This window comes from Mustela nigripes, chromosome 7 (genome assembly GCF_022355385.1).
Source record: "Mustela nigripes isolate SB6536 chromosome 7, MUSNIG.SB6536, whole genome shotgun sequence".
In the NCBI taxonomy this organism is placed as follows: domain Eukaryota; kingdom Metazoa; phylum Chordata; class Mammalia; order Carnivora; family Mustelidae; genus Mustela; species Mustela nigripes.
The window spans coordinates 90,601,451-90,608,943 of record NC_081563.1 but is presented as its reverse complement, the minus strand read 5'-3'; positions in this window follow the sequence as shown (position 1 = coordinate 90,608,943).

Sequence of the window (7,493 nt, the reverse complement as noted above, 5' to 3'; positions counted from 1 at the left end):
CTCTCTCTCTCTGTCAAATAAATAAATAAAATCTTAAAAAAAAAAAAAGACCTATAATAAGATGCCATCTTCCCCCATCAGATTGGAAAAACCAATTTGCTATCATGTGTTGCCCAGGATTGGAGAAACAAGCACACTCATCCATTACTCACAAGATTAATTAAGTTGGTGTCACTTCTGTGGGAGGCAGCTTAGCAATATCTGTCCGAATGGAAAATATACATTCTCATGATCCAGAGGTTCCACTTCTAGAAATTTATTCCTCAGAGGTGGTTCACCGCAGCCCTGTTTATAGTAGCAGAAGATCAGAAACAATCTAAGTGTCCACTGACAGGTCAGGTGAATTATCACACACTCATAAAAGGGGGCAGTACATGCCTCTGAGGAGGGAGTGATTTGGCAGAACTGGGACTGAGCTAGGCTGGGATCTCACAGATGTGACAGCAGGGGGATTGATAGTGGTGGTTGCAGTCCCGAGAACTGCAGTGATGAAAGTACCATAGACAGGGTGGCTTAGACAGCAACATATTTCTCACGACTCTGAGGGCCGGTAAGTCCAAGATCAAGGTGCCAGCAGATTGTTTGGGGATGGCCTGCTTTCTGATTCGTAGATGGCTGTCTTGTCGCTGTGTCTTCGCATAGTCAAAGGGGTGAGGGAGCTCCCTGGGGTCTCCTATATAAGACCCCTAGTCCCATTCATGAGGGGTCCAGCCTCATGACTTAAACACCTCCTGGAGGCCCTGCCTCCTAATGCCGTGACATTGGGGGTTAGGACTTCAACAAATGAATTTAGGAGGTTGCTTCCAAGTTCTAGCAATTATGAATAAACCAGCTGTGTGGTGTGAAGGTTTTTGTGTGGATGTAAGTTTTCAGCTCATTTGAGTAAATACCAAGGAGCATGTTTACTGGTTCATTTTGTAAGACTATGTTAGTTAATTTGTTATTGAAGTATACTAGACTTTATGATGTTAGTTTCAGGTGTACAACATCGTGGTTCAACAATTCAATATGTTACTCATTGCTCACCATGAGAAGTGTAATCACCATGTGCCTGAATGCAGTATTGTTACAGTATTACTGATTGTATTCCCTATGCTGTACTTTTTATTTCTGTGACTTATTTTATAACTGAAAGTTTGTATCTCATAATCCCCTTCACCTATTTTGCCCATCCCTCTCCACAGCTTCTTACAACCATGTTTGTTCTCTATATTTAGGTCTGTTTTGGTTGTTCATTTGTTTTGCTTGTTATATTCCACATATAAGTGAAATCATGTGGAATTTCTTTCTCTCTTTGACTTATTTCACATAGCATAATGCCCTTTAGGTCTATCCATGTCATTGCAAATGGCAAGATCTCATTCCTTTTTATAACTGAGTAATATTCCATTGGGTATATAAGCTACATCTTCCTTATCCATTCATCTATGAATGGACACTTATGTGTAAGAGTATGTTTAGTTTGATAAGAAGTTACCAAACTGTTCTCCAAAGTAACTGTACCATTTTTCATTCCTTTTAGCAATGATTGAGAGGGTTTTTAGAAAATGTTTATTCATTTAGTTTGAGAAACAAAGTGCATGCACACAGGGGTGACAGGCAGAGGGAGAGGGAGAGAGAGTCTTAAGCGGACTCTGTGCTGAGTGCAGAGCCAAACTTGTGGCTCAGTTTCATGACCCTGAGATTACAACCTGAGTTGAAACCAAGAGTTGGGTGCTTAACTGACTGCACCACCCAGGTTTCCCTGATTAAGAAGGTTTTTTTTGCTCCATATTTTGGCCAGCATTTGGGCCATTCTAATAGGAGTGTAATGGTGTGTTGTTTCATTTGAAATTCCCTAATTACATATAATGTTGAGCATCTTTTCATATGCCTGTTTTCCATTTGAATATGTTCTTTTGCTATTATTATTATTATGTTCAATTAGCCAATATGTAGTACATCATTAGTTTTCAATGTAGTGTTCAACAATTAGTTGCATATAACAACCAGCGCTCATCACAACATGTGCCCTTGTTAATACCCATCACTCGGTTACCCCCATCCCCAACCCCCTCCCTTCTGTAACCCTCAGTTTGTTTCCTGGAGTCCAGAACCACATCTTCTTTACCCATTCATTTATTAAAGGACTTCTTGGCTCCTTCCACAGTCTGACCACTGTAGATATTGCTGCTATGAACATTGGGGTGTGTGTGCCCCTTATTATCACTACATCTGTATGTTTGGGGTAAATACCTAGTAGTACAATTGCTAAGTTATAGGGTAGCTCTATTTTTAACTTCTTGAGGAATCTCATTACTGTTTTCCAGAGTGCCCTGCATTCCCACCAACAGTGTAAGAGTGTTCCCCTCTCCACATCCTCGCCAACTGTTGTTTCCTGCCTTGTTAATTTTAGCTATTCTAACTGGTGTAAGGTGGTATCTCATTGTGGTTTTCATTTATATTTCCCTGGTGGCTACTGATGAACATTTTTTCATGTGTCCGCTAGCCATTTGTATGTCTTCTTTGGAGAAGTGTCTGTTCATGTCTTCTGCCTATTTCTTAACTGGATTATTTGCTTTTTGGGTGTTGAGTTGGAAAAGTTCTTTATAGATCTTAGATACCAGCCCTTTATCTGTTCTGTCATTTGCAGTATCTTCTCCAATTCTGTAGGTTGCTTCTTGGTTTTGTTGACTGTTTCCTTTGCTATGCAGAAACTTTTTATCTTGATGAAGTCCCAATAATACATTTTTGCTTTTGTTTCCCTTCCCTTTAGAGACATGTCTTGAAAGAAGTTGCTGTGGCCAATGTGGAAGAGATTACTGCCTATGCTCTCCTCTAAGATTTTGATGGATTCCTGTCTCACATTTAGGTCTTTCATCCATTTTGAGTTTATCTTTGTGTATGGTATAGGAGAATGGTTCAGTTTAATTCTTAAGCATGTGGCTATCCAATTTTTCCAGCACCATTTATTGAAGAGACTGTCTTTTTTTTCCATTAGATATGCTTTCCTGCTTTGTTGAAGATTAGTTGACCATGATGTTGAGGGTATTTCTGGGCTCTCTATTCCATTCCATTGATCAAAGTGTCTGTTTTTATGCCAATACCATACTGTCTTTATGATCATAACTTAAAGTCAGGTATTATTATGCCCCTGGCTTAGTCTTTCCTTTTCAACATTCCCCTGGTAATTCAGGACTTTTCTGCTTCCATACAAATTTTAGAATTGTTTAGTCCAGCTCTGTGAAAAATGGTGTTGGTACTTTGATAGAGATTGCATTGAATGTGTAGGTTGCTCTGGATAGCATAGACGTTTTCACAATCCGTGAAGCATGGAATCCAATCCGTGAGCATGGAATGTTTTTCCATTTCTTTGTGTCTTCAGTTTTTTTCAGAAATGTTCTAAGTTAGGGTACCTGGGTGGCGCAGTGGGTTAAAGCCTCTGCCTTCCTCTCGGATGGATCATGATCCCAGGGTCCTGGGATTGAGCCGCACATCAGGCTCTCCACTCAGCAGGGAGCCTGCTTCCTCCTCTCTCTCTGCCTGCCTCTATGCCTACTTGTGAGGCATAATATGTCAAATAAATAAATACGTGATATTTATGTGATAGATCACATTAACAAAAGAAGAGACAAGAACCACATGATTCTCTCAATTGATCCAGAAAATAAATAAATAAAATCTGTCAAATAAATAAATAAAATCTTTTTTTTTTTTTTAAGATTTTATTTATTTGTCAGAGAGAGGGAGAGAGAGCAAGTACAGGCAGACAGAATGGCAGACAGAGGCAGAGGGAGAAGCAGGCTCCCCGCTGAGCAAGGAGCCCGATGTGGGACTCGATCCCAGGACTCTGGGATCATGACCTGAGCCAAAGGCAGCTGCTTAACCAACTGAGCCACCCAGGCGTCCCAAATAAATAAAATCTTTTTAAAAAATGTTCTAAGTTTCTAGCATATAAATCCTTCACTTCTTTGGTTAGGTTTATTCCTAGATATTTTATGGGTTTTGGTGTTATTGTAAATGGAATCGTATCCTTAAGTTCATTCTTCAGTTACACTGTTAGTGTATAGAAATATAGCTGATGTCTGTGCATTGATTTTGTATCCTGCCACTTTGCTAAATTGCTATATGAGTTCTAGTAATTTTGGGGTAGAGTCTTTTGGGTTTTCCACATTAAGTATCATGTCATCTATGAAGAGAGAGGGTTTGACTTCTTCTTTGCCAATTTGAATGCCTTTATTTCTTTTTGTTGTCTGATTGCTGAGGCTAGGACTTCTAGTACTATGTTGAAAAGTAGGGGTGAGAGTGAGCATCCATGTCATGCTCCCAACTTTAAGTGAAGAGCTTTCACTTTTTCCCCATTGAGAGTGTTATTTGCTGTGGGCTTTTCGTAGAGGGCTTTTATGATATCGAGGTATGTTCCCTCTATCCCTACACTATAGAGAGCTTTAATCAAGAAAGTATGCTCTATTTTGTCAGATGCTTTTCTGGGTCAATTGAGAGGATCATGTGGTTCTTGTCTCTTCTTTTGTTAATGTGATCTATCACATTGATTGATTTGCAAATGTTGAACTACACTTGTACCCCGAATAAATCCTCTTGGTTGTGATGAGTAATCCTTTTACTGTGCTGTTGGATCCTATTGGCTAGTATTTTGGTGAGTATTCTTTACATCCATGTTCTTCAGGGATATTGGTCTCTAATTCTACTTCTTTTCCCTTCTAATTCTCCTTTCTGATGGGGTTTTTGTCTGGTTTTGGGATCAGGGTAATGCTGGCCTCATAGAATGAGTTTGGAAGTTTTTTTCCATTTCTATTTCTTGAAACAGCTTCAGTAGAATAGGTATTATTTCTTCTTTAAATGTTTGGTGGAATTACTCTGGAAGCCATCTGACCCGGACTCTTACTCTTTGGGAGGCTTTTGATTACTGCTTCAATTTCCTTGCTGGTTATTGGTCTGTTCAGATTGTCTCTTTCTTCCTGTTTCAGTCATGGTAGTTTATAAGTTTCTATGAATGCATCCATTTCTTCCAGATTGCCCAATTTGTTGGCATATAGTTGCTGGTAACAAGTTCTAACCATTGTCTCTACTTCCTTGGTATTAGTCATGATCTCTCCCCTTTCATTTCACAATTTTATTGATTAGGGTCCTTTCTCTTTTCTTTTGGATAAGTCTGTCCAGAGGTTTATCAATCTTACTAATTTTTAGAGAAACAGCTTCTAATTTCAGTGATCTGTTGCTCTGTTTTTCTGGTTTCTATTCCATTTCTTGATTTCTGTGCTCATCTTTATTCTTTCTCTTCCTCTGCTTATTTTAGGCTTTATTTGCTATTCTTTCTCTGGAACTTTAGGTGTAAGGTTAGCTTGTGCATTTGAGATTTTTCCAATTATTTGAGAGAGGCTTGAAAGACTATGTACTTTGCTATGTTCCTTCCCAAAGAACTACCTTTGCACTATCTCATAGGTTTTGAACTGATGTGTTTTCATTTTCATTGGTTTGCATGAATTGTTTAATTTCTTTAATTTCCTGATTGATCCATTCATTCTTTAGCAGGATGCTCTTTAACCTCCAAGGCTTTGACTTCCTTCCAAATTTCTTCTTGTGATTGAGTTCCCGTTTCAAAGTGTTGTGGTCTGAAAATTTGCAGGGAATAATCTCAGTCTCTTGGTATACCAGTTGAGACCTGATTTGTAACCCAGTGTGTGGTCTGTTCTGCAGAAAGCTCCATGTGCATTCGAGAAGAATGAGTATTCTGTTGTTTTCGGATGGCATGTTCTATATATATCACAAAGTGCATGTGGTCCAATGTGTCATTCAAAATTCTTGTCTCTTTGTTCATCTTCTGCTTAGATGATCTGTCCATGGCTTTTAGTGGAGCTTCGAAGTCTTCTTTTATGAATGTATTATTAGTAGTATGTTTCTTTATTTTGGTCATTAATAAGTTTATAAAATTGGCTGTTCCCATGTTGGGGGCATAGATATTTACAATTGTTAGATCTTCTTGTTGGATAGACCCTTTACATATGGTACAGTGTCCCTCTACATCTCTTTGGTTTAAAATCTGATTTGTGGGGCGCCTGGGTGGCTCAGTGGGTTAAGCCGCTGCCTTCGGCTCAGGTCATGATCTCGGGGTCCTGGGATCGAGTCCCACATCGGGCTCTTCTGCTCAGCAGGGAGCCTGCTTCCTCCTCTCTCTCTCTCTCTCTGCCTACTTGTGATCTCTCTCTGTCAAATAAATAAATAAATCTTTAAAAAAAAAAAAATAAAATCTGATTTGTCTGATATGAGGATTAATACCCCAGCTTTCTTTTGAGGTCCATTGGCATGGTAAAGTGTCCTCCACTCCCTCACTTTCTTTTTTTTTTTTTTTTTAAGAATTTATTTATTTATTTGACACACAGAGAGAGAGATCATAAGTAGGCAGAGAGGCAGGCAGAGAGAGAGCGGGGAAGCAGGCTCCCTGCTGAGCAGAGAGCCCGATGTGGGGCTTGATCCCAGGACCCTGAGATCACGACCCAAGCTCAAGGCAGAGGCTCTAACCCACTGAGCCACCCAGGTGCCCCTGCTCCCTCACTTTCAATCTGGAGGTGACTTTGTTTCTAAAGTGAGTCACTTGTAGGCAACATATGCATGGATCTTACTTTTTATCCAGTTTGAAACCCTGTTTCTTTTGATGGGGGCAGTCAGCACATTTACATTCAGAATAACTATAGAAAGATCTGAATTTAGTGCCATTGTATTGCCTTCAGAGCCCCTGTTCCTGTAGATTTTCTCTGTTTCTTTTTGGTCTATGTGACACTTGGGGTCTCTCCTCGCTTAGAGAACCCCCCTTAATATTTCTTGCAGGGCTGACTTGTAGGTCACATATTCTTTCAGTTTCTTCCTGTCCTGGGAAGTTCTTTCTCTCTCCAGCCGTTCTGAATGACAGCCTTGCTGGATAAAGTATTCTTGGCTGCGTGTTCTTCTCATTTAGTTCCCTGACTATGTCTTTCCAGCCCTTTCTGGCTTGCAGGTTTCTGTGGAAAGGTTGGATGTTATTTGATGTTCCTCTTTCCATACATAAGGAACCTCCTCTCCCTAGCTACTCTCAGGATACTTTCTTTGGCTGTAAAATTTGTAAGCTTCACTATTATATGTGATGGTGTTGATCTATTGTTACTGATTTGGGGAGGGGTCATTTCTGCCTCTTGGACAAGAATGTCTGTTTGCTTTCCTAGATTAAGGAAGTTCTCAGCTATGTTTTGGCCAAATGTACCTTCTGACTCTCTTTTTCTACTGCTTTGGGGAGCCCAAGAATTCTGACATTGGAACATTTTCATGGCATCATTAGCCTCCCCAAGCCTTTTATCATGTGCTACTAGCTGCCTATTTCTATTTTCCTCAACTTCCTTCCTTTCCATCAACTTTTCTTCTAGATCACTTATTTTCTCTTCTCTCTTCTCTTATTTTCTCTGCATCATTAACCCTAGCTGTTAAGAATATCTAGTTTAGAATGCATCTCACTCATAGCATTT